The following is a 26,144-nucleotide window of genomic DNA, read 5'->3' on the forward strand; positions in this document are numbered from 1 at the left end:
TATAAATCTCATTGAGTAAAGTTTTAAAATATTTGCAGTGTAGTAGTTAAACAGTAGTGTTTCCGATTCAATTGCACTACACCACAACAAAATGTTACAATCAAATGGAAACTCAAACCGCATTGTGCCTAAATTACCGAAAACACTTCCGAACTCTGACGCTAAATTAATTTATTCTCAGGTTTGACACATTATAAACTTAATTATTAAATTCCAAAGAACTATGAATAAAACCCAAAATAAGCTAAAGAAGAAACAAAATGAATATGCACACACTTTTGAATTTCTTAGGATTACGATTCACATCAACTTTCAGGGCTGGGTAAATATGTTAGCTTAAAAATAAGTTGAATCGTGTTACTTGTATCTGATTCTGAGTCTCTCCATCCCAAAAAATCGACACAGTATATTTAATCAAAAAATAAAAAGGTCACAGTTTAAGTCTAAGTCCTAATGTAATTACAATGTATTTTCGAACTCTTACTTGTAAGCTATATTCAACTAAGACACCTTTAATTACACGTATAATTATGTATAAACATTCACACACTTGAAACATGCTTGCTGTTGACGCAAATTTCTGTATGTATTTAAAACGAAATGCGTCTGGGATTAAATATTTAACACAGCAGAATATCACCATATGTATCGCAAGCATAGCATTAATGTAGAGTACATATAATGATCAATAATGAAGGATCAAAAATGAAAAAAAAAAAAAAAAACTTTTTAATATACAGAGTATGTTAATCATTTTCATATATACAATTGAAGACTTTGGGGCAAAAACCCGTTAAGTTCAAAAAGTGAAAGTGTAAAGGAGACAGGTTTACAAGTGTTTGTCTTCATTCGATTTTCTTCAAAGTTGGCACATATATACTGGACCGAAAATAAATCGACACGTATTTTTTTGTTTCTTTCAGCAAATATGTAAAAGGGGGCAAAGGCCCCCTTTTCAAAAAGGGTTCCCTTGATTAAAAGGGTCACATTAAAGAAACGAAACTCTGCCGATGCAAAAATGACTTCAAAGTAGGAAATACGGGTTTTGTCGTTTTTACGAGAAAAGGGTTGCAGGAGGAGCCCCTTCGAAATGACAAAGGACTCCGCACAATCCTTATGGAAACTGGAGTTCGCTGGAATTTCTTTCTTAAGAGCACAATATCTACAATATATCACGGTTTCAAGCGTCTCAATGGACACACCACAAATCACTGACTCTTTGGCCACTACAGAGCCACTTTTTGAAAACAGCCGAAGACAACGACATTCTGGATTTCGGTAAAACTGACTAAAACCGTGATATGTTGTAGATATTATGATCCTCAGAAAAAAGTCTTAATGGGTGTAACTACCACTCACTGACCGTTTGGCCACTTTTTTGAAAGCAGCCGAATATAACGGCATTCTTGATTTTGATGAAAATGACTGAAACCGTGATACATTGTAGATATTGTGATTCTGAGAAAAAGTCTTAATGGGCATAACTACCACTCACTCGTTGGCCACTACAGGGCTACGTTTTTGAAAGCAGCCGAAGATAACGGCATTCTAGATTTTGATGAAAATGACAAACCATGATATGTTGTAGATATTGTCATTCTGAGAAAACGGACTTAATGGACACAACCACAAATCACTAATCATTTGTTTACTACAGGGCTACTTTCTTGAAAACAGTTGAGTATAACGATGTTCTGGTTTTCGGTAAGATTTAGTAAAACTAAGATATGTTGAAGATCTTCTTATCATGAGAAAAAGTCTTAATGAATATAATCGTCGAATTATAACAGTTTGGACACTACAGGTCCAGATTTTTTTTAAACAGTCGGCTATAATGATATTTTTGATTTCGGTGTAAATGAATGAAACTGTAATATGTTATAGATCTCGTGATCCTGAGAAGAATTGTCTAGAGCTTTCCATGGTTTTCCTTTGTCCCACAAGATGAACATATGGATGATGATGGCCACTACTCTCCCCATTCCTTTTCCGGGTTGTGGGATCGGACGTTTCAGAATTTCATACAATTCAACCCAAATTCCAGAGTATCTCTACCTTCTGCTGCTTTAAAAAAAGAGGCCTCGTAGTGGCCAAATGATCAGTGATTCATGGTTATTCCCGTTAAGACTTTTCTCAGGATCACAATATCTACAACATATCACGGTTTCAGTCATTTTTTCCAAAATCCAGAATGTCGTTATCTTCGACTGTTTTCAAAAAAGTGACCCTGTAGTTGCCAAACGGTCAGTGATTTCTAGTTGTGCCCATTGAGACTTTTTCTCAGGAACTCCATATCTACAACATATCACCGTTTTAAGCAATTCCACCGAACTCCAATTTCCATAAGGATTGTGCGGGGCCCTTTGTCATTTTGAAGTGGGCCATTACCCCTGCAATCCTTTTCTCACAAAAACGACAAAACCCTATTTCCTACTTAGAATTCATCTTTGCATCGGTAGAGTTTCCTTTCTTTCATGTGGTTCTTTTAATCAAGGGGACCTTGTTCTTGAAAGAGGCCTTTTGCCCCCCTTAACCTATTTTCCGAAAGAAACAAAAAAAAATAAGTGTCGATTTGTTTTGGGTCTAGTATATATGTGCCAAATTTGAAGAAAATCGGATGAAGAGAAACTCTTTTTTACACTTTTACTTTTTGGACTTAACGGGTTTTTGCCCCAAATTCCAGAATCCAGACACACACAATTGCAAAACACATACAAAATGACAACCTTTCAGCACGCCGCTTCGCATAACTCGAAAGCTAAGTGAATCATATTGATATTCATTACTTTGTCAGAGTTTTGCCAGTTCTTTTTTCAACAGATGTGAACTTTAGGTTTTTGCATATCGATTGCTGAAACTCGCAGTCGCTTGTTTCGTCGATGAGCACTCAATTCAGAGAAGTGCGTGCTCTAAACGTTTGCATAATTAAGAATTAATGTTTTATATTAAATAATGAATAGTCACTACTGTAAACTTGAATATCAGATAACGCCGCTACGAACTTAAATTATCACAAGTTGTAAAACGGGTTAAACTGGCTGAAATAATATATTTTCAAATTGCAGTTTATGAAAAATGTACGATTAAAAAAAAACTGCAAAGACATAAATATTATGCTGAAAACGAATGCGAAAATTCTTTAACTTTAAGGATCATTGTGTGTTAGAAAGATAAAATTGCATTTCTGAAATCTGGCAAGCATAAATGTCACATATCAAACAGCGTGAAATACCAGACACAGATAAGAGGCAAGTCAGGGACAAAAGTGAGGGAGAACGTGGGAGGACGCCGTCCATTAACTTGCAAAAACTATCTATGGCGTCCAGGCACTTCCTAAAAAATTTGAATGGACAAAGATAGGCACGGGGAACGGCGTGATGTCATCCGTCCCCCTAGCTTTTCAGACGTTTAATTTAATGTATGAACTGTGATTTTCTCACGATTTCTACGCCTTCTTTTCTGCACCTCAATCTAAATAGATGGGGTTATTTTGGACGCTTTGATGGCTTTTGTTACTATTCATTAATGGCAATTGAATTTTACAGTTTTTCTTCATTCTGGTAACCACATGTTTAAGGGTATATTACATTGAACATTAAAACCAGTACATAATAGTTGTTTTTAAAAAATGCTAAATTGTGTCCGATGTTACCCCAGTACGTTGGGTAATTTCGGACATATTTTCTTCAAGGTTTTGTCTGAATTTATCGCACATATGAGGTTATTTCGGATTCAAAAATAGAGAAAAGTTTTATTCACTACTTTAGTAAAGGTGCGTTTTTTAGTTTGGGAAATTTCTAATTTGTTACTACTTTTTAGCGGTTCGAAAACTTAGCTTCACATAAGAACCGATATGTCATAATAAAAGTCTGTGTACTCTACTATATATATTAGATAACTTCAAAAATGAAAACTACTCGTTTTTCCTTTGGTTTCGGTAGAATTTTGGCTATCCGATCTTTGTTACTGTGTTCTCATCCTTAATATTCGGAAACACATTCTCCTATTTCCGTTAGGTTCGATCGCAAAAGTTTCACAGTCAAGTCCCGGGCTCTTATGTTAATAACAAAGTCAACATACTGTCTTGTCTGGATTCTGTTTCCACGTTCATAACTGTACTTCACTACAACAAAACTCCAGGTCGAGCACAGGTCCAGAAATTCCAGAATCTTCTCGTAGTTCTTACTCTTCAATTTCTGTCTCATTTCCCACTGTGTCATATTCTTGTTGGTTTTCTGCAACACTTGCTTCATTTTCGCCTTGGTTTCTGACATTATTTTGATTGCCAGTGAAGTGGGAACTAAGGAGAGATTTGCCCGGAGGAACGTTCAATTTGCGACGGTGAAATGTCATCCTCTTGCCAGAACCGTAACGTGCTTCAGATAATACAGCTTCAAAAGTGGAAGACCATGATGTTTCTCTTTCATTTTTACCAGACATTTCTGGAAATATTTTGAGGACCGCTGTAGGTTAAAAGGAATCAACCCAGTGTTGAAGAAGCCGCTAATGGCATCAGGATTTCATGCTTTCACTTTATGTAGAGCGTTTGTCAGGTGGGCAGGAAAGGCATCCCTCGAGATAGGTCCACGTGTGGTCATTTTTCAGTTCAATACCTGTCTCCATGCTTTTTTAAGCGGTCCAAAATAAAACACATCTAACGGCTGAAGGATATGTGTGCTATTTGCTGGTAAAAACTTTCAAAATATATGGTTTCTCATATTCCTGTACCACTGCTAAAGACACGTGGCTGGGCGAATTTTCTCAAATCATGACTTTATTTTCTCCCAAGTGTTTTAATATGACAGTGCTATTGTAAAAAATACAATCTTCGAAAATCGGAAGTGAAACCAACACTTTCGTTTCTATTGTATCTCGTACCAGGCAGGCCACCTTCTTGCTACATGTTCCATAAATGTTCGGCCTTGTACAAAACGTAAGGGGGAAATAGCTTTCCGTCATCACTAACACACATCATGACAGAAATGCCAGCCTAAGAAGAGTCTCTCTCTCTCTCTCTCTCTCTCTCTCTGGATGTTTGGTGCCCTCCTCACAATCGCATGGTTCTTTCCCGGGTCATCACATAAGTTTGTTCCGTCATAATTGATGACATTTTCAGGTGGGACGTTCTCTAACGTGTCTTTACACTATTAAATAACTCTTGAACAGTCTCTGAGGTGACTTGAGCATGAGCTCTCTTGATGTTCTCACACAGAATAACCGACAGAACATTAATATGTTTTTGCAAGAATGATCTTGCCCATTCAACGTCTGGCAGATTCTGCTGAAATCGTTTCTCTGTTTTTCCCAGCCTGTCAAGGTATTCTTTTACAATGTATCCTTTCGAAAGTTACCACCAGATGCAACTGAGGAACAGAAAATTCACCACCTCTCATTAGGACTCAAATATGATTTTCTCGAGAAGATACCGCTTGAGAGATTTGAAACAGTGGAGATTTTACAAACGAATCTTACCGCGCTAGAGACAGCACAAGATTTCCTACGAAAAACAGATTATGAGGAATTCTCAAGCATTGCATACATTATATAGCCAGAACCATATTTCTAATAGTGCATCCCATTTATTGGCTATCGATCTTTAATTGCTAGTTGAAACTCAACATCACCTTTCTTTTACAAATGCAACCCGCATTACACCATCAAGAAAGTTACGTTCCTTCTTTCAATCATTCTGTAATATGTAATGAATATTCAAATTGTCACTACAACCCTTCAACACCGCCTTTATAACTTTTAACATCACTCCGATAGCAACAACAGGAAAATAGAAAGATAATCACAACCCTATAGATATTCCGCACCATCAGAAATATTCCACTTCAAATGTATTTGTATTTGTATTTATTTCTTTTGTATGAACTTACAAGTCCGAGGAATGTCCTCAAGTAAGTGTAACATGCGTCATATGTACAAAAAATTTACATGAGTAAAATAAAATAATATTACCTTGTCATGATATTTACGTACTCCTCAATCATATAACAAGAATTTTCTAATAGAAATAATTTTAACTTTTGTCTGAACCTTTTCATATTTTCTTCATACTTTATATCAATAGGCAACATGTTGTACAACTTAACACCACCATAACTTACACTTTTTTGATACATTGCTGACCGGTAATTACACAAGTGAAAATCATTCTTATTTCGCGTATTATGATTATGTACATCCTTATTTGTTACAAATGCCGATGAGTGTTCTTTCAAATACAAAAAGACACGATACAAATATAAACTATCCAGAGGAAGTATATTGACCTCCTTAAGCAAATGTCTACAACAAAAATTCGGCTTTTTATCACAAAGTATTCTTATGGCTTTCTTCTGAATTTTGAAAACATTAAATCTCTGACTTAAATTTCCCCAGAACATGATACCATATTGCAAGATAGAGTTAAAACACGAATGGTACAAGGTTTTAGCTAATTTTAAACTTACCATCTTTCTAATAATCCTTACTGCATAACATATTCTATTTAATGTATTAATAACAGACTCTATATGAAATTCCCATGTCAGGTTATGATCTATAGTAAGACCTAAAAACGAACAGTGTGTTGTATAGTTAATTTTATTTTGGTTCAGATATAGGTTAGGGTATATTGGTTTACTGCACTTATTATGAAAATTTATAGCAATGGATTTTTCAACATTAACAAAAGATTATTGTTCTTCATCCAAAGAGATACTTCATTTAGTGTTTGCCTAGCATTCTGTTTCAATAATTTTTCATTTTTTCCACTCACTAGCAGAGTGGTATCGTCAGCGAAAAGGGTAACATCTGCCGAAGATATGCTTTTTTCAAAATCATTAATATATAAAAGGAAGAGCAATGGCCCTAGAATAGATCCTTGTGGAATTCCGTGTTTTATATGTAATTCATCTGATAAATAGCTTTCTACAATGTTATTATTCTTATGTGTTATTTCTACGACCTGCCTACGATTTTTTAAGTACGAACCAAACCAGTCCTTTGCTTTACCACGTATTCCACAGTTCTCCAGTTTGTTTAAAAGTAAACTGTGTTGTACTGTATCGAAAGCTTTAGACTATACAGTTTTCCTATACAGTTTTCTTTCTTATCTACAATATTTCTTACTTTCTCAATGAAATTAAATATTGCCGTGTTTGCAGATCGACCTTTAAGGAAGCAATGTTGTTTTGTTGAGATAACATTTTCTTTCAATAAAAAATTAATTACCCTGTTATACATAATTTTTTCCAAAATTTTCCAACGACAGGTAGGAGAGATATTGGTCTGTAGTTATTTATGTTTTGCTTTTCACCTTTTTAAAACAAGGGCTTAACTTTTGCAATTTTTAACTTTTCTGGATACTCGCCATTTGTAAGTGATATATTTGCTAAATGACAAAGTGGCTTTGTCACCTGATTGAAACATCTTTTTAATAAGTTATCTGAGATTTCGAGCTGTATTTTTGTTTTTGAGAGATTTTATTATATTTTCTATTTCATCTTCTGATAACGGCTGTAGAAAGATTGTTTTTTCACATTTATTTGAACTTTGTTTAAAATTATTTACAGTAACTACTTTGTAGCCATTCTGTTTACATTTATTTACATTATCATCATCCATAATTTTTGCGACATTTATTAAAAAATATTAAATATTTCTGCTTTTTCCCTTGGGTTTGATACACTGTTCCCTTCATGTGTTATTGTATCCACATATGGTGTCTCTTTGCCACCATTTAGTTCTTCATTTATAATGTTCCACATGATTTTAGTTTTATTCGATACATAAGCAAGTTTAAGTTGGTAGTAGTTCTTTTTAGTCGTTCTAATTAGTTCCTTGTGCCTTTTTTAATATTGTTTATAGTAGTACTTTGCACAACCTGTTTTAAAAACCTTACTAAGTTTATGTAAATTTATGTTTGTAGCACTTGCTTTTAGTACTTCAGGAGTAATCCATTGTCCCTTCTTCTGGGATTTTAACACGAGTTTCATTTTAGGAAAAGCTATATCAAAATAGTAAGCAAAAATTTTTATGAATTCATTATATATATCATTTGCGTTGCTTAATGAAAGTACACCTTCCCATGTTTCGTGACTAAGTAAATAATTGAAATAATTGATATTCTGATTACTGAATACCCTTGTAACTTTGAAAGTTCTTACATTATATTTCTTACACTTTTGAATTACAGAGAAGCGTTTATCACATATTTCAGCAATCTGAGCTTCATGATCAGAAAATCCGGTACTAATCACTTGCGCTCTTGAGCTCAAGTGGTCAGAGTTTAGAATTATCTGATCTAGTGCTGATATATTGGTTGGAGTTATCCTAGTAGGTTTATTTATTAAATGTTTTAAATTAAACGTACCCAATAATGTTTTTATCTTTACATCAATATATTTCAAAAAATCCATATTTAGATCTCCTACTACTACTACTGGGCTGTATTTGGTACAACTATAATGTGAGAGTGTTACTTCTAAGTTACGCACAAAAATTTCAACTTCACTAACCGGTGTCCTATATATACATATTATTACAATTTTTTTCACTGGGAGCTCCAAAATACAACATTCAAAATTTTTTCATCGTTTATATGTTTAAACTTAGTGCATTCTTTAAATTTTAAACTATGTTTTACAAAAATGCTTGAACCACCCCTTGCTTTCTTTTCTCGACAGAAACTACTTGCTTTGATGAAAGATGCGTAAGCCTACTCGCTGTGTTAAATTTACCCTTGAACTAAAAAGAAGTGTCCTCATCCACATTCTTCTTACTTTGAGTTACTTTCCAAGGTATTTGCAACGCTGCTTGAGACCTAGATTTATTACTCATATCACTGTTAATTACATCACAAATTTCATTACTTAACAATTCTTTTCCCCTTTTATTTAAATGCAAACCATGCCTTGTGAATATTTCTCTACCAAATTTACTTACATCTACCATTTTCACATTTCTGAAGTGTTTACACAAAGATTGCAGCTTCACGTTAGTAACCTTAGTAGCTTGATTTACACATGATTCTTCCTTAAGGTCATACCTATTTGGAATATTTACCACCACTACTTTACAGTAATTTAGCTCAGTAAGCTTACCTCTAATTTTCTTAATAACTTCATTTCCTTGGTTACAAGCCACATCATTTGTACCGGTTAACATTACAACATAGTTTTTCTCCTTATTTGCAATTTTAGGGTTAATTCCACTTAATACCTCTGCACTTTTTGTTCCAGGCTTAATGGTTCCTTGTGCCTTTAATTTGTATTTTAGATTGAGGTTCATTTGCTCAGCTAGACCTCTCCCATTGCTATCCGCATATACGAAAACTTGAGGTTCTGTTCCAGGTTTATTCCTTGCACTTATTTTCTTGTCTACCGCACTGAAGGCCGGATTCACTGTAAGTCTGGCGTTATTCATTGTCTTTCTTTCACTGTTGGTTCCGTTCTGTTTGAAACACTTTCAGTTGTTCATAGTTTCACAGTCAACATTCTGTAGAACACTAAATTTATTTTCACACACTAATGGAAACTCTGGCGTCATTCCTGTATGAGATATAGACCCCCTTTGTCTAATACTTACTTTTGACCACTCAAACTTCGATGGATTTTTCTTCTCAAGGTTGCTCTACTGCTTTAATTCTTTGATGCAAAGTTTCATTTTCCATTTTTAGCAGTCTTAAGTCTTCCTGTAGAACACGTATAATTTCTAACAAACTATCGGTATCGCAAGTAGAAGTATCAATGTTTACTGGTCCACCATGTTTTGTGCATGTTGAGCAAAACCACTCGAGCTGTTCCTTCATTTTATGATTTCTGTCAACATTATTGATATTTCCACACTTGAAATAGAACCACTTGTCACACGATACACACAAAATGCCATTTTTAACATTTCTCTTACACTTACCGCAGGTTTCATCACACTTTATCTTGTTTTTATTAACAGCTTGAGAATTTACACCACTACTCTTGGACGCCATCTTGGATATTCAATGTTCTTTGAACTCTGGCCAACAAAATGGAGGACTCCCTTAGTCATCGCCCAATCTAGTTTTCGGAACCAAAATAGAAAAAAAAGGTAGAGGGAAATAAGGAAAGAAAAAATTACCAAAATAGCGGCACAAATAAAAAGAAGCAGGGACCATCGCAGAGCGGTCAATAGGTCCCTCCTGCAGAAGATAGATTAAATTTTGGTCTGCGCAGTCTGTCGAAAGCGCGGCTTCGGCGATCTCACCTATTTTAAAAGCCAAAAATCGTGTAGGACCGCCCCTTGTAAAGGGGCCCAGTATTCTAGAAAAGTTTTAATCAAGATAAAACAAAGACCATTAATCATCGCTCAAACAATATAACTCATAAAATTTCCACTGTAGACTATCAACCAACAACTTTGATGGATCGTCGAGAAAACGTTAATTTGGAAGCTGAACATGGTAAATCAATTTTATTAACAACTAAATTAAGACGATAAACAGTTCTAGTTGACACACGAAGTATCCATTTGGCCTCTTGAGGACCTGCCTCCTGGTATTCAGCTAATTCCATTTAATGCATGGGTTAAATGAATATCTAATAAATCCTTCATTTAAAACATATAGCATTAATTACTTTTAAAATTCGACAAACCCTATTTTCTCGTTCTTTTTGATTAATAGAGAAATCAAGGTTGCCGACCATTTTAGGATTGGATATACTCAAACGTCTCTGTGCCACAATTGATTTTAATAGAAATATCACTTATCCCTTCAAGAATCCAAGAAAGCCAACATTCCCATGAAAGGAGGAATAAATGTTTTATCACAGCACGTGACTCACATCATCCGGCAGAATCAGTAAGCATGTTTGTTTTTTAGTAGGCAGATCACTTTATTTCCTCGTTCTTATACATTCATTCCCGTAGTAGCGAAGAAAAAATTGATGACAATTTACGTTTCCTTTGTATCGCTACTTCAAGGATTGCTTCACAAACACAAGTTGAAAGCTATTGAGCAGAAAATAGACACAAATAATATGATTTTAATGGTTACAAACCCTAACAGCCATCCTACTAGTTTAAAAAAGAACACGCTAATGGCGGTTTTTGAGGCTGTCGAGTATTCTTTTGACACCACGGAAACATCATTTTCTACAGAAGATACACAACATTTAGACACAAGAAGAAATCGATCAACGGTTAAAATATACGCAGTAACTTTTTAAATAAACCTTTATGACATCAAGCTGAATTTGGATAAATTCCAAAAACAGGCTATTGATTTGTGAAAATACAGGGATCACGCTCCACGTACGCTCCAGATACAGATATTTTAGGTGTTATGTTCATAAAATAAGGATTTCTAAGAGTGCCTCATTTAACGATCGATCGTCACCCATCCCGATTCACGTCAGAGATCAGGTGGATAGACAACTACGAGCATTTAATAATGCTAAGATCATAAGGCCCACAGACAATAATAGTTTTACCTCTCCATAGATTCTTGTAAAGAAGCCCGGTACAAAGGATTTTCCATCATTCTTTATCTCCAGAAATGTAAAGGTTACACTAAATATTTCTCTATCATGCAAGATGTACACGCAATCTACGCAAGGTGTATTAACACTCTAGGAGGCGAAATCTTTAGATCTTTCTGCCAGCTATTATTAGGTTTTCTTACACGCTACAAGCCGTAGATACAGGACCTTTGAGGTCAACCATATCAGATCATACGAATTTTTTAGATACGTGACGGGTCATAAAGCAAGTTTCCAAGCCTTAAGCGTAGCTACAAGAATGATTTTAGATGGAGTACCAGACAGAATAACATTTTTTCCAGATGATATTTTCTTAGGGAGTTATAATCTTCAACAACTACCAGATTTAGAGCTGTTATTTGAAAAGCTACGAAAACACGATTTTCGTGCTTCTTCTAAAAGGACATTTCCGTTATCTAGACTTAAATCTCCTTGGGTATTTCGTCTCGATAGATTCTATTAAAATTTCACCTAAACTAGCGAAAATAACTAGACATTTAAAAATCATCATCAACAACAAAGAATTTTAAAGAGTTTATTGGTTGTGTTCCTACTTAAGGGTACATATTAAGGATTTCACAATGAAAATAAAGCCTTTCCAGCAGTTGCCATCTCCTCACTCAAAATTTAGAAAGAACTAAAGAACACGATATCACTTTTAAACAACTAAAAAAACAACGTCCTTCACGCTCCCTCCCTCTCTTTCTCATTTTGAAGATTCGTTGGAGATAAGGGTATATATTGATAGTAGTGAAATACAAGCCGGAGGAATATTAACTGCTACAATCCAAAAACCGGCGTAGAGAAAGTAGTAACCAACTGTAATCGTAGTGTATGCCAGAAAGAGTTACACGTTCTAATCTATACTTTACGCAAATTGACACTTTTTGCTAAAGAGAAAATTTATCCTTTAAATAATACAAAATGCCCATCATCTTTGAACACACAATCCGACAAAATGGTATATACATCTGCTATAAGTTATTCTTAAAAGATTATCACTTCGATGTCCATTATCTGACATGATCACGTCATCTTGTTGATATTATTATTATACTGGAACAAACACAAGATATTCAGAAGGATGAGCAGTATAGGACCGATGACATCGAGAAAAGCGAGGACTATCAGCCCTTTCGTTCAAACTGACTTGATGTTAATTTTATCCAAACTAGTGATCGCGACCTACTACCTGACACAGCGACGGAGCAGCGCAAAGATGTCAACTACAAGGACTTTATTTCGTGTTAGAAGGTCAAGAACCAGATAAGCTTTCAACAGTACGGTTCGCTAGTTTTTTTTTTCTTCCGAGATGGCATACTTTACAGAAAGCAAACAATTTGTGATTCGCAACCTTTCATAAACATCCTAGTACATCACATTTCGGCTTTACTATATGCCTCATCCAAAAATTATTTAGCGCACAAAATAAAGACGTGTATCGAATATCAAAGCTGATAAAATTACCAGACGAGTAAAGGGTCCAAATGGATGAATCGAGTTGCGGGATGAGACATAGTGCGCCTGATAGAAAGATGTGAAAGTATGTGTATGTGCAAAGTAATAGCCGTAGAGCGCCATAAGAAACGGAGGAAGAGAGGGTCAAGGTTGGTAGGAGAAGGGCTATGCTGTTATAGAAATACATCAAATAAGCAGTTGAATTGTAAAAATAGTGGAAGATAGACGATGCAAACGGCGGTAGTTTCACATATTGGCAAAAAAGAATGGGTAGAGTAGATTACGAACATCCGCCGCCATCTTGAAATCCGCCATTTTGAAATTTGTGTTATTTTTCGTAATAGAAAAGTAGTCATGCCGCGCATGTGTTAAGACTATGTTTTGATCAGGAATGCAATACTGCTGTCCGTTTTGTCATGTCACTAACCATTTATGAATTATGCCGTTTTATCCATTTGGATATCATTACAACGCATGCTCGAAATGACCACCCTATGAAACAATCGTGTGTCACACGCCTCTTCCATTCAGATTTTACTGCGTTATGGTCTATTTTAGTAAGTATGTCATTTAACGAAAGGTAACTATATAAACTCCACATTCTTTTCGATCAAAAGCGCATAACACAAAACAAAAAGAAGCGGTTTTTCCAGACCGGAACAGTTCTCTTCGGCGCTATATGAAACAAAATGGAAATAATATCATAAATAATAAGGCAATAATGTACAAATTGGATATCAAATTTCACTGTTAGTTTTCTTGCTTTGTACCACCCAGCCACAAAAGTATCTCCCCCTAAGCGCTCTAATTCCATTACTTGGGGTCTAGGCAATTTGCAGTTGTGAGAACGCCTAGACAGATGCAACCCAACTTACACCTAACTTTTTGCGGCACTGACAGCACTTGGTAGACCTGATCCAGGTGTTTATTCAGGTAAAATTGTAAAGTAAGTTACTAACGAAACAGTTCTCCATTCTAAGATGAATCTCTATGGTTCGGATCGTGTTTTCCAAAGAACACCATGCTGTGTATGTAATGTATTATTTCATTATATACTGTATGTTTACAGAAATATAAACACTGTCCATGCATTTATCACGAAATGCTTGAAAATAGCTGAAAATATCAAATTTAGAACAACTTCTGGAAATAAGTTTGTAAATGATTGCCTCCATTGAGAGACCTTCTCCAATTCTCCTCATTCCAACATCATTTTCTTTCTGGAGAAGATCTTTCTTGTCACACTGAGTATGTGTTGAAATTGAAACATTTGAAAAACTTTCAACCTTGCCGGGATTCGTAGTAGTAGTAGTAGGAAACAGAAGTTCAATACTCTAACCACTCACCTACCGCGTCACTTCACCTTTTATCTAAACTTTTAACTAGTTAAAATCGTTGCATGTAAGACTATACAAATATTATAATAAGATGACGTTCCTTATGAGTGTCACAATGACTTACTCGAGATTTCCTTCTTTAACTCAAATAAGTTATATAGACCTTCGTCAATGAACAAAATATCACGAAACGTTCTACAAGTTGAGACTACCTCATCGTTTTTAATTGCTCCCGTTTTACATTACTACTACTCTTCCTCATCGTAACTTCTAATTTTCAAAGAGGAAAAACCGGCAGAATTTACGCCGATCCCAAGAGTTTCAGTATTCGCGTGCTACCCTAGCCAACTGTTTGAAGTTGGTCATGTAAAATGTACAGAAAAATTTGAGCAAGGGAACAGAACCTAACCAACCCCTGCGGGGCTTCTAACCCGTTCCTACTACTACTACTACTGCTGTTACTACTACTATTAATTATTATTATTATTATTATTATTTTACTTTTACTATCGATCCGTATAGTAAAACTTCAAGCTTATTTTAATGAAAAAAGTCTGATGATAATTTAAAAAATCCTTGTGCAGGGTTCGGACCCACGCCAAAAACTATTTTCATTACTAGAGTGTTGCCCTACCACGCTCGGCCACGAAGGCTGACAGCAGTTAGCCTTAATTTCCGCTATATGTAGGTCATTACTCTTGATGTCCTATCTGTATCGGTCAATAAGATCAGAAGATATCCGAAATTATTGGAATCCGCGAAAATGCAAGCCGGCAGACAGTCACGTAGCCAAGATTTCGTAATAGCGGGGATCCGTGATGAAATATTCAGGTTATCACACCAGGGGGTGGGTCATTCTAAACTATTTTAGTGGTGAAATATTTTGGTTCGTGTAGCCAGATTTTGTAATCATGGAGCGTGACATGAAATATTGTGGTTACCCACAAAAGGCTCGATCAATCTAAACTATTGTACTGACAACGTACCCATATTGGTTTGTTAGCACAATAAAATGAGGATATGTTAGTAAGTATTTTGGTAACAAACTATGAAGAAATCTCGAGTAAAAGGATATAAAAAAAATGAAAAAGATATAGTCTTCCGAGGTTTTTCGAACTCGGTTCTTCTTGTCTTTTCTTCTTCTTGTCTTCGCTTAACGCTGTTAAGGATAGCAACGAGATCTCTTTCGGCAGTGAAAACACCATGTCGCGAAATGGATTAGTTTTGCCGAAAAACTGAAAATTTCTTTAACAAGTGTCACTGGAAGTAAGATATTGCCAGGTTCATATTATTGGGGATTATTGGTATTCCTTAAGTTCTACCTGAGACTCTATCTGATCGTAATTTGTAGTCCATAGGATTAGCATGGAGCTAGATGCAATTCAGAATTCTCCGTTACAATAATATCCATTTTTAACTTGATTCTCCCCCTGTTTCCCCCACACAAAGCTCCTCATAAGAAAGTGTAACCAAACGCTTGCCGTAGCTTTATATTTTTAACACTGGTTCTTCTTTTTCTCCTTTCGTTTTGTTTCATCTTTCCTTAATGTTTTTTTTTATTTCTGGTCTCGAAGGGGGGGGGTACGGCCCTCCTGACCCATCCCTTAGCTACGTGCCTGCGGCAGACATTATTTTCGCATTCTTTGAATCGCATCAACACGTGCAGAAAAACAAAGTTATATTTTTATCTTCCGTAACTACTAGTTTATTGTTTTATCTTTGTATGAGGAATTTGTGGTAGATTGGCAAATTATGAAACTCGTATGGCAGAGACATGGGTTCGAATCTCGTCGTGGAGGGGCCGTAACTTTGATTTTTTCTTGGGAGGGGCAAGCGTTAATACACGTATTAGCGCCCCTAGAAAATGTCGTTTTCCTAATTCTTGGGCCCCCTCTTTCCACCCTTCTGTTACTCTTTATGAGTCTCCGGAGGTGTGCGGGTCGTTAGTTATGCCTCTAGACCCGTTCCATACACGAAAAATTAATTAAGGGGACAATATTAACAATAATATACGAAAATATATTATTTCTAGTGCCTTTAATAGTAGACTTTTTTTTTTTTTTTACTGAAATGGGCTCACGACTCATTATTGTTTTATTTACCTTTAGTTTGCTGTTCTGTTTATGTAATGTAGTAAACTTGTTTGATGCTTCACTTATAATTTCATGTTCGTATCGTATATGGAGTAAGACAATTTTGTCTTAAGATGGGCCCCCCTCGAACGGCGTGGAGCTTCCCTGGGGGACATTGGCGGTTTCAAGTTACGGCCCTGCGTCGCGGCAATCATTTTTTCTTAATTGGAAGGTATTGTTTACGTACTTGATTTTCTAATTCTTTTATTATTATTATTATTATTATTGTAAAGTCGAGACTTGGCTACATATTTTATATTTTATGATTGGATTTTAAGTCTTTTTGTTGAATAATCAACGCACTCCACTCTAAGGGGTTTCGAGAAGGGAAATATTATCCTGTTGCTTTTCATTGTTTACTTGCACGCTACACCAAGTCTGGATACTACATTTCACCTTTCTATACCTACGGGAAGTACCCTAAAGGTTGCGATGATCATAAGAGAATAGGTGAATAAGTGATGAGATCAATGAACTTTGCGTATTAACAACATTTCAAATATCAAAGGTCAGAAGAGTGATGACGTATTTCGGAAAATATGACAAATGATGGTTTGTGGATATACTAGAGTAATTCGGAGTTTGTCATTAATAGCTAAGATGTTGAGTGTCTTGTGTAGTAATATTGCTCTTTGTTTGATTTGGTTTTACAGATTTGATCACAGATGGCGTGGGTCAATGAAAACTTGACCCACAACCCACCGCGACCCACTCTGACCCATGTTCACCACTCACCTTGGCCCACTCTGACCCACTACCAACCATGACCTACTCCGACCCACCACCCACCATGAACCACTACCCCACAAAACGCATCGTCATCAACTCTGACACATGATCCACGTCCTCTTTACTACTGACTAAAGAGCTTATACTTGTAATAAAACCACGTTGTCAAATTCTAACTAAACGGAGTTTAATTCTGTCAATCCCTCAACGGTTCTAACTAACGGTCAATTCCTCAAGCACCGCTCTCTTACAATAATGATGGATCTGACATTTACGACATAAAATGGTAAAGTGTTTGTCATGGGCAAAATTACGATAAATTTGAATTAAATTATCATGGTCTAATTATTTCCTTGTTGAATTATCGATACTTTTCAGTAGAAAAACGGATAAAATTTGAAAGTACCAAACTAAGGTACGTAGACCAACATACAGAAGCTTACACTACAAATTTTATGTCTATTTTTCTCACAACTTTATGGGTTGATTGCCCTGCGCTCTAAGCGCTCCATATAATAAATAAGCTTCAGCAATTATTATAAAGCGCATGGTAAGCATATGCATGGTATGATGCGAAGCACTGTAATTTTTGTTGAGTTGAGTTGATTTTGAGTTTAACGTCCCTTTCAGCAGCGAGGCTATATGAAACATGGACCTACACCATGCCGTAAACGTCGCCAACACCTAGTGACTCACTTGCGGGTAAACGTCTATCGTCAATATAGAGACGAGTCGAAGGATTGCCGCTAGTGTCCCACTGCCGGCTTGGTTTCGTCGAGTCGAAACAGATATCACGCGTCGGGGTGTTGAAGTTACCACCGCGTAGCAGCGAGGACTTCGTTTTGGTCCGCGCTCCTTCGAATCGTCGCGGAGAATTGCGAAGGGACCAACACGAACTATCTCCAGTCATGTGCATGCGGTTATTATTATATATTATTTTTTCCTGACGACTTGTTCCTAAAGTGAGCTCTGGGGATTAAGAATAACCTGCGCTTCAACACCATTAAGTGAAAAATCTTCAATGCGATAATTCTATGAATTTAGATGGCAACTGTCGTCGATCATTAGAAAGTGAGTATGGGAGAACTATGAAATAAAGTAAATAGACACGCGTCATTTTGTTATAAAATTACATGGCGAACGCATTTTATCTTATCCCAGTTATCGTCCCATATATACGGTTAAAAGAGCGCTCTTATTGACCAAATTAAAAGGATCTCAACGATATATTCCTTTACAAGCGACGTCTCCTTCATCGCCTCCGTGGCGAAGTTCGAAGAACACCCGCCCAGTAATCATATTTTCGTGATAATCCAAACTTCCAAAGTACGAGTATCAGTCTCCTAGATTTTTGTTAATAACTATAAAGATGATACTAAATCTTCCAAGTAAGTAGAGAAAACAATCATTAAAATTCGTAATTGACTGTTTGATATCATTCTGCCCCTAACTGATATATCATATGACCTTTCCATTACAAAAAAGTATATCACAAATTTCAAAATGGCGGATTTAAAGACGGCAGCGGAGGTTCGTGATATACTCTACCCATTCTTCTTTTATCAATAAGTGAAATTACCACCGTTTACATTGTCTATCTTTCACTATTTTTACGATTGAACAATTTATTTGATGTATTTCTATAACATAGTATAGCTCTTCTCCCACCAACTTTGACCCCCTCCTCCTCCGTTTCTTATGTCACTGAGCCGCTATAACTTTGCACATACACACATCTTTTTATCCTCTAGCAGGCGCACTATGTCTCATCCCGTAAGTCGATTCATCTATTTAGAGTCTTGACTTGTGAGAAAACGCAAGCAGAGCTGCTGCATCATACTGTCAGATGAATTAGTTCAGCCTGGATATTCGATTCCTTTGGCTCGTTTCCCTAGCGAGAATGGACGAAGTATTATATATTAGTGGCAACACACCTTGCTACACGTTACTTCGTAGCAAGGATAAGATTCCATTACACCAGGAAACTTCTAAAACTTCTTAGAACAAGAAATCATTCTCCGCTTTGGAACAATCAATATTTTGTACCAGGATGACCAACATCCAGTGCATAATGCCACACAACTACAACATTTTGCCCAAAAAATGATTTCACTTATAAATATTTTCCTGCATTCAACCACACATAGTTGGGACTCGTTGAACAGGGAAACAGTCATATAGGGCTTTCTAAAATTCTTTGTTCAGGGGTATATTTGCGATGAACATTTACATACAAAGTGAAACGAAATACTCCTATATTTTGTTTATTACTTGGTACGAACCTCGTACATTTTTCGAATGCACATTCAGACGAAAAGACACAATACATGTGGACAAAGACAAGTTGATACCAATCAAGTATAAAATCCAAACTAATTTCGAAAAGACCTATATCGAAAACAGGTGCAGAGTTGCTTAAAAATCAATTTAAATGAAAGATGCACGATATGAAACTAATGAGAACTGCATATTGAAATACCAGAAACATACAAATGCAACAATAATGAAATACAATTAAAATTGAAAACACTATGCCGCAATAGCTGTGTTGCGTTTGTTGATAAATCAACAATGAACAAATTATTCTCACGGCAATAAAAGGAATAACTTTTGTTTAGGGTCCTTTATTGTTCTTTGCATATTTGTACACGTACGTGTGTGAGCGAATAGTTATTTCTCCAGCAAGCTGGCCACAATGAAGGTAGATTTTTGTTGGGTTTGGGGGCCGTTTCGTTAAAAGGACATTTCGCACAGAGACATTTAAGCACATATATAGGTCTATTTTTAATGACTACTAGGATCTTTAGTCTGATTACATTTTCTATTATTTTAAATAGTTACATTTACAAAATCAGGCATATCAAATTGTCTAGAAATAAATTGAATAGTTATATCAAATTCGAAGAAGGAACCTTGTACATTCTTTTGTACACATTGATAAGTATGAAATGAAAAGGTAATATTAGGTTCTTTAATTATGTTTAATTTTACCTTACTTTCATAATTTGATTCATACTCTACAATTGGCATATTTATCTCTATAATATGTATGATGGTCTTTGCAACTTCATCTAGTACCTTTATCTCCTCTTTCTAATCTGTCTTGTAGATTAGTCCCCGGGCGACAGTACGACATACCAGGAATATGTAATTCAAATGGAAGTTTATTAATTAAATCACTTACTAATCCTTTTCTAAGTTTCTCATTATTCCAAAACTTTAGGAGTAATGTGTGTATCTTTATCGAATAACCTATTAGGCCAGTCAATAAAGGATGATTCATGGTCGAATAAGCAAAAATGGTGGAAAGCTGGAACAAATCTTATCTCCTCCTCTCCCCTAGGACCTAGCATACAAAGAGTATATAGACTACCCAATGTCAGTACAACCCATCTTTTCAGTAAATGATCATTTCATCTATTTGTAGTATTAGCCGAGGCATCTACTCATGTCTCGTAAGCTAACTAACTCTATGGCCGATGGAACCCGGAGGTTCAATGCCGCGTCCACAAAAGCTCTCCATTGACTTCTATCTTTATCCAACTGGATCCAGTTTCTACTTTGGATTAATATTTCTGCGAGATCCATCTTAATATTGTCCTCCCACCTGAGCCTTGATCTTCCTTATGGTCGTTTTCCGATTGGTCTTCCAGTCGACTTTGAAAACGTTTCTACTTTCTTCCATTCTAGCTACATGACCCGCCCACCTAAGCCTCCTAGACTTGATGACCCTAACAATATTTGGTAATCCGTATAAATTATGTAGTTCCTCATTGTGAAGTTTCCGCCATTCTCCATTCCCGTTCCTCTTGGATCCGAATATTCGTCTCAGGATCTTGTTCTCAAATACTCAAATGTTCTCAAATGTTCTTCCCTCAGAGTAAGAGACCATGTTTCGCGGTACAGAACAACAGGCATGATTATCGTTTTATATATTTCAAGCTTCAAATTCCTTGACAGAATTAGCAACAACAAAATATTTTGAACTGAATAATAACACAAATTTCCTGTTTTCGACATTTAATTTCTTCTTGAATATGATTTTCGTTTCTTAATAGTGTTCCTAGATATTTGAAAGTATCCACTTGATCAAAAGTACTATTTAAGATTTTAACGCATTCATAATTTGCCGTATTACGGTCTCGACGCACTTCCATGTATTTAGTTTTCTCTGCATTTACTTCTAAACCCATGTCCCTGCAAGCGTTTAGTAAGACCTCTGCATTTCTTTCTATTGTTCTTCTATCAGCCCCTATTAAATTTACACCATCAGCGTACGACATAACCTGGTGAATACCGTTCAACTCTAGGCTCTGGTTGTTATCTTTGATTTTCCTCATAGCGTATTCCAGACAAAGTTGAATAATAATGGCGACAATGCATCTCCTTGTTTCAGGCTATTCTTGACGTGAATGGTTCGTGGACAAAAATTTTCCTGCCCAGACTTTACTTTGGGATTAATTTAAACATGCCTTAATTAATCTAATTAGCTTTTTCGGTATTCCAAATTCGTTATACAATGTTTCTCTCCTGAGTCGTAAGCTTTTCTAAAATCAATAAATAGTTCCTGTACCGGGGTATTGTATTCCCACTTCTTTTCGAGTATTTGGCGAATGGTAAATATTTGGTCGATAGTTGATCGACTTCGTCTAAATCCGCACTGATAATCTTCAATAATTTCATCTGCGTATGGGGTCAACCTTGCAAATAGAATGTTTGAAAGGATTTTATGGGATGTTGACAGAAGAGAAATGCCTCGATAATTATTACAATCAGTTTTGTCGCCTTTCTTGTGGATTGGAGCAATGATTGATTCTTTCCCCTCTTGTGGGAATTCTTCCTTTTTCCAAATAAGGAGGATGAGTTTGTGTATCTTCTTCCACAATTTTTCGCCTCGAGCTAAAATTAACTCAGCCGGAATTTCGTCTACACCCGGAGATATGTGTTTCTTTAATTATTTCTTTATAGCGATTCCTACTTCTATTTGGTTGAGTTCTGGAATATACGGTTCTTCGGTGTGTATCTCCTTTTCTCCACGCACATTAGTTTTTGGCTGCCTGTTAAGCAAATCGTCAAAGAAATCTTTCCATCTATTTAAAATGCTACCTGTATCAGAGAGTACTGTTCTGCCAGCTTTCTTTAATATAAGCACGAGGTTGATAGCCTTTCTTAATTCCGTTGATCCCCTTATACATGTCCCGAAAGTTTTTATTTTTACTATTATTTTCAAGTTCCTTAATTTTAGCTATCAAAAAATCACGTTTCTGTGTTTTAAAAGTTTTGTAAGTTTTTCGCCTGATGTCTAAGAAATTTTGTGTAGTTATTTCATTCGGATTTTGTAGCCAACGTAATTTTGCCTGTTTTCTCTTCTCTGTTAGTTTAGTGCATTCCTGGTCGAACCATGGTTTGTTCCTACGTATTTCCGCGTGTCCCAATTTTTCTTTTGAGAGAGGATGCTTCGTAAGCAAAGAAAACAATTTATTATAATTGCTGGAATATGTTTCTCTTAAGGTTACATCTGTTAACTAAAGAGTATATGACATAGGTCAGATTTCTATAACGATTCCTGTAATGCTATTGAGATTATCATCATTTTGCTCAAACAAGAGTATTATTGTGTTATACATAATTGATATTCTTTCTTCATAGTTTTGGAGAAGTCATTATTTATATTATTATAAAACAATTTTACCGTGGATCTTTGTGGATGCCTAATTAGAAATACCAATTATAAATATGTATGTATTCAGATTTCAGAATGACCGCTATAGAAAGAAAGATTGAAGGAAAGCGAGGAATAGGAAGAATAACAGAAGTGCTTGACGATTTGAAAAATAGAAGAAAATATTGGAAGTTAAAAGAGGAAGCTGAAAATCGAAAAACATGGAAGAAACAGTTTCAGGTTCAAACTGAAAATTAAGAAGAAAGGAGATAAAAAAAAAAGAAGCAACCTCACTAGTCCCAGGACCTGCCAAAAGGCAGAATACTTAATAATAATTACTATATGTATATGGTTCTCTTTATCTTCTTCTGTAACAATCGTCGTGATGCGTCTTGGTTGTTAGTAAAAATATTAAACCATCCGTAGCTCTAAACAGCTCATCACCAACAAATATATTATTATCCTCTATTAGTGCTTCTTTATCTCCAATTTGATAATTAGCCAACTTTTTCTGGAACGTCTTTTAAACGAAATGCATGATGACGTATGTCTTTTAGTAAGTACCGAAGCCATTTTTTTATTAGAAAGAGTAAATGTAGATTTTAAATTTTCTATTAGGCCGCGGTGGCTCAGTGGTAGAGCGTTCTCCTTTGGTGCTTGAGGTCCTGGGTTTGATCCCACCCCCGCCAAGTGAACTTTGTGGTGGACAAACACCGTGTGCGTGGGTTTCTTCGGGGTTCTCCCGTTTCGTCCCACTTCTCTTCATTCCACCATTTCATTTATTACTCATCATCACCGTCTCCTTCAGCCTAACCGGCATAATCATGGGACGTAAAACTCAAAGATTTCATTTCATTTCAATATAAATTTTCTATTTGTTGAGAGATGGGAAATATGTCTTCTATTTTCTTTTGGGTTCTTCTTTAAACAAAGTTGGCTCAAATTATTTCTCTGGTCGTGTTTTAAAGGTAATATAAATTCTCCTTTTAACAGCTGGAACAAGTTCTGTTATTAGATTTTTGTTTTGTTCTGTTACTAATTTAATCCTATTTCCTAAGCTATGAATAACGTCAATTACTGGTTTTTCTTGCCTCTTATATTTGTCGTATATTCCTATTTTTTCTATTTTCCAATTTTTAAAACCTTTATTAAGAAACTTTCAGCTTAAGCTTTTTCTCAATTTCTTTCTCATCCATTTATTATAAAGAAAATGTTTGAACGTTAGATCCTTAAACGTTGGACGTTGACGTGGGCGTATGAAATGCTAAATATTGAACGCTAGATGTTGATGTTGACATTGGAACGTCGAACGTAGGATGTTGATATTGATGTTAATTGAGTGTCTTGTTAAGTAGTTATAACATTATTAAGCTTGTTCCTGTACTTTTTGCCATTAATTTTTCTCGTTATATCAATAACTCTAGAACCATATTAATCTTCCCAGCAAGTATAACATCTCTCTTTAAATTTATGATAAGCCATCTCCTACAAACTCATTATACTACGTTTAAGATTAGTATCATCTTGACTAAATATACATAAAAAATTATTCTATCTTACTAATTTTTCTTGTACTTTGGAGTTTCTTTGTACAAGATAATACAATTGAAATACTTACGCCTTGCTCTTGTAAAATAATCTATAATGTTGTTTTCGTTTTCTAATAGAAAATCTTGAAACACAGCTAGAGAATTATCTTTACATTCATCAATTGGAATAATAGAATCATTGCTAGATAAAAATGTTGCTATTTCATCTTTAAATTTTAATTCTGCTTCTTTAAATAGATCTTGTAATTGTTTGTATTTAGGCTCATTCTTGCTTTTGGAATATATATAAAAGTAATTATTATCCAACCATCCTGGCTCCATTAAAAAATTAAAAGTCCTACCACACCCAGATGAACCTATAATAAGATATCGTATATATTCAGGTAAAAATTATCAATTTCATTTTTACTCATTTTTGTTTAATCATTTCTTCTACGTTCCAATTAACAGTTTTTAAGTTTATTAATTTATTACAGAGAAAATGTTTTAAGTGTTTCTTTAACTTCAGTGACAACATTTTTAATGTATTCTTCATCCATATCTCCATTTAATGTTATGATCATTTCCAATTATTCTTTAAATGAGTTAATGCAATAAACAAACTATTTATGTTCATCTTTTTGTCGTTAATGTTTAATTTAGATGATAAACCAGTAATTACAGCATTTCTTGTAGCTATAAGTAGAGATGTTGTTATAATTGAATAGAATAGAATAGACAAACAGTGACTAGAATAAATACATTAATAAACCCAACTGCTCCAGATAATAATATTGATAAAGTGATTAAGCTATAATATGCATATTTAACAATACGTAATTTCTTCTTTAAGTTGTATTCTAATTTTCGAATGACATTTATTAATTTTATTACTTTTCCTCTCGGAATATCTTTACGGAAATCAAACTCATTCATTTATTATATAATAAATAGCTAACGTATTCAAACTAACTTGTGATATTTTTATTTTGAAAAACAAGTTATGATTATGAATTAGATAACAGTAATAGCGATTTAAGTATACGAGTAGTTGCATTTTACAGTACTTATTTAACTGCAAATGTTGCATATAATAGAATCATCATGTGTGGATATGAACATGTGTTTATACTTAATATACGCTTAAAATACCTTAATAAAAAACATTAGGCAATACGCTTAAAATGCCTTAAGTCTCAATCTATAAACATTATATTAACAGATCATACAAAATATACAATAAAAATATAAATAAATGATACAAATGCTGAAATAAATTTAAATACTGCTCTTGGATTTAATTATGCACAATTACTAGGAAAGAACGAAACATATATTGGAAGTAAATTACGAAGGTCTATCCTTTTCAGACAATTAATGTTGACTGTAATGTCGCTGATAGTATAAAGAAACAGGTCTTATAGCAACATTTAAAACAAAACGCACAGTTTAAACATTGTATTATACATGAACTAGCTTATTCATTATTTTTCCCCATAGAAAGAGATAAGATTGATGAATTTGAAATTAAAGTAACAGATGAAAATGATAGCCTAATTGATTTTCGTGGATCTACAACAACCATCTTTCACAAACAAAGGTTTTTTCTTAGATATAGCAAGAATGTGTTCAATTTACGGATGTACGTTTACTATTCCTCAAAAGGAACTTATTAATTTAAAGGTTGATCATGTATGGAACAAAGAAACAAGTAAGTGCTAAAGCTAAGAAGATTAAATAAGGTAAAAGTATGAATTTAACTACTACACAATTGAAAAAGACTAAAAATTTTC

At 35.0% G+C, this 26,144-nt stretch overlaps 1 protein-coding gene across 4 annotated transcripts in view; it reads right to left on the bottom strand.

Annotated features, from left to right (window-relative positions):
• The window catches only part of flz (transmembrane serine protease filzig), a 424,928-nt gene that overhangs the window by 101,113 nt on the left and 297,671 nt on the right, over positions 1-26,144 (bottom strand). The gene's annotated exons all lie outside the window — the stretch shown is intronic.

The sequence above is a fragment of the Thermobia domestica genome, chromosome 13, assembly GCF_964235325.1.
Source record: "Thermobia domestica chromosome 13, izTheDome1.hap1.1, whole genome shotgun sequence".
NCBI classification, from domain to species: Eukaryota; Metazoa; Arthropoda; class Insecta; order Zygentoma; family Lepismatidae; genus Thermobia; species Thermobia domestica.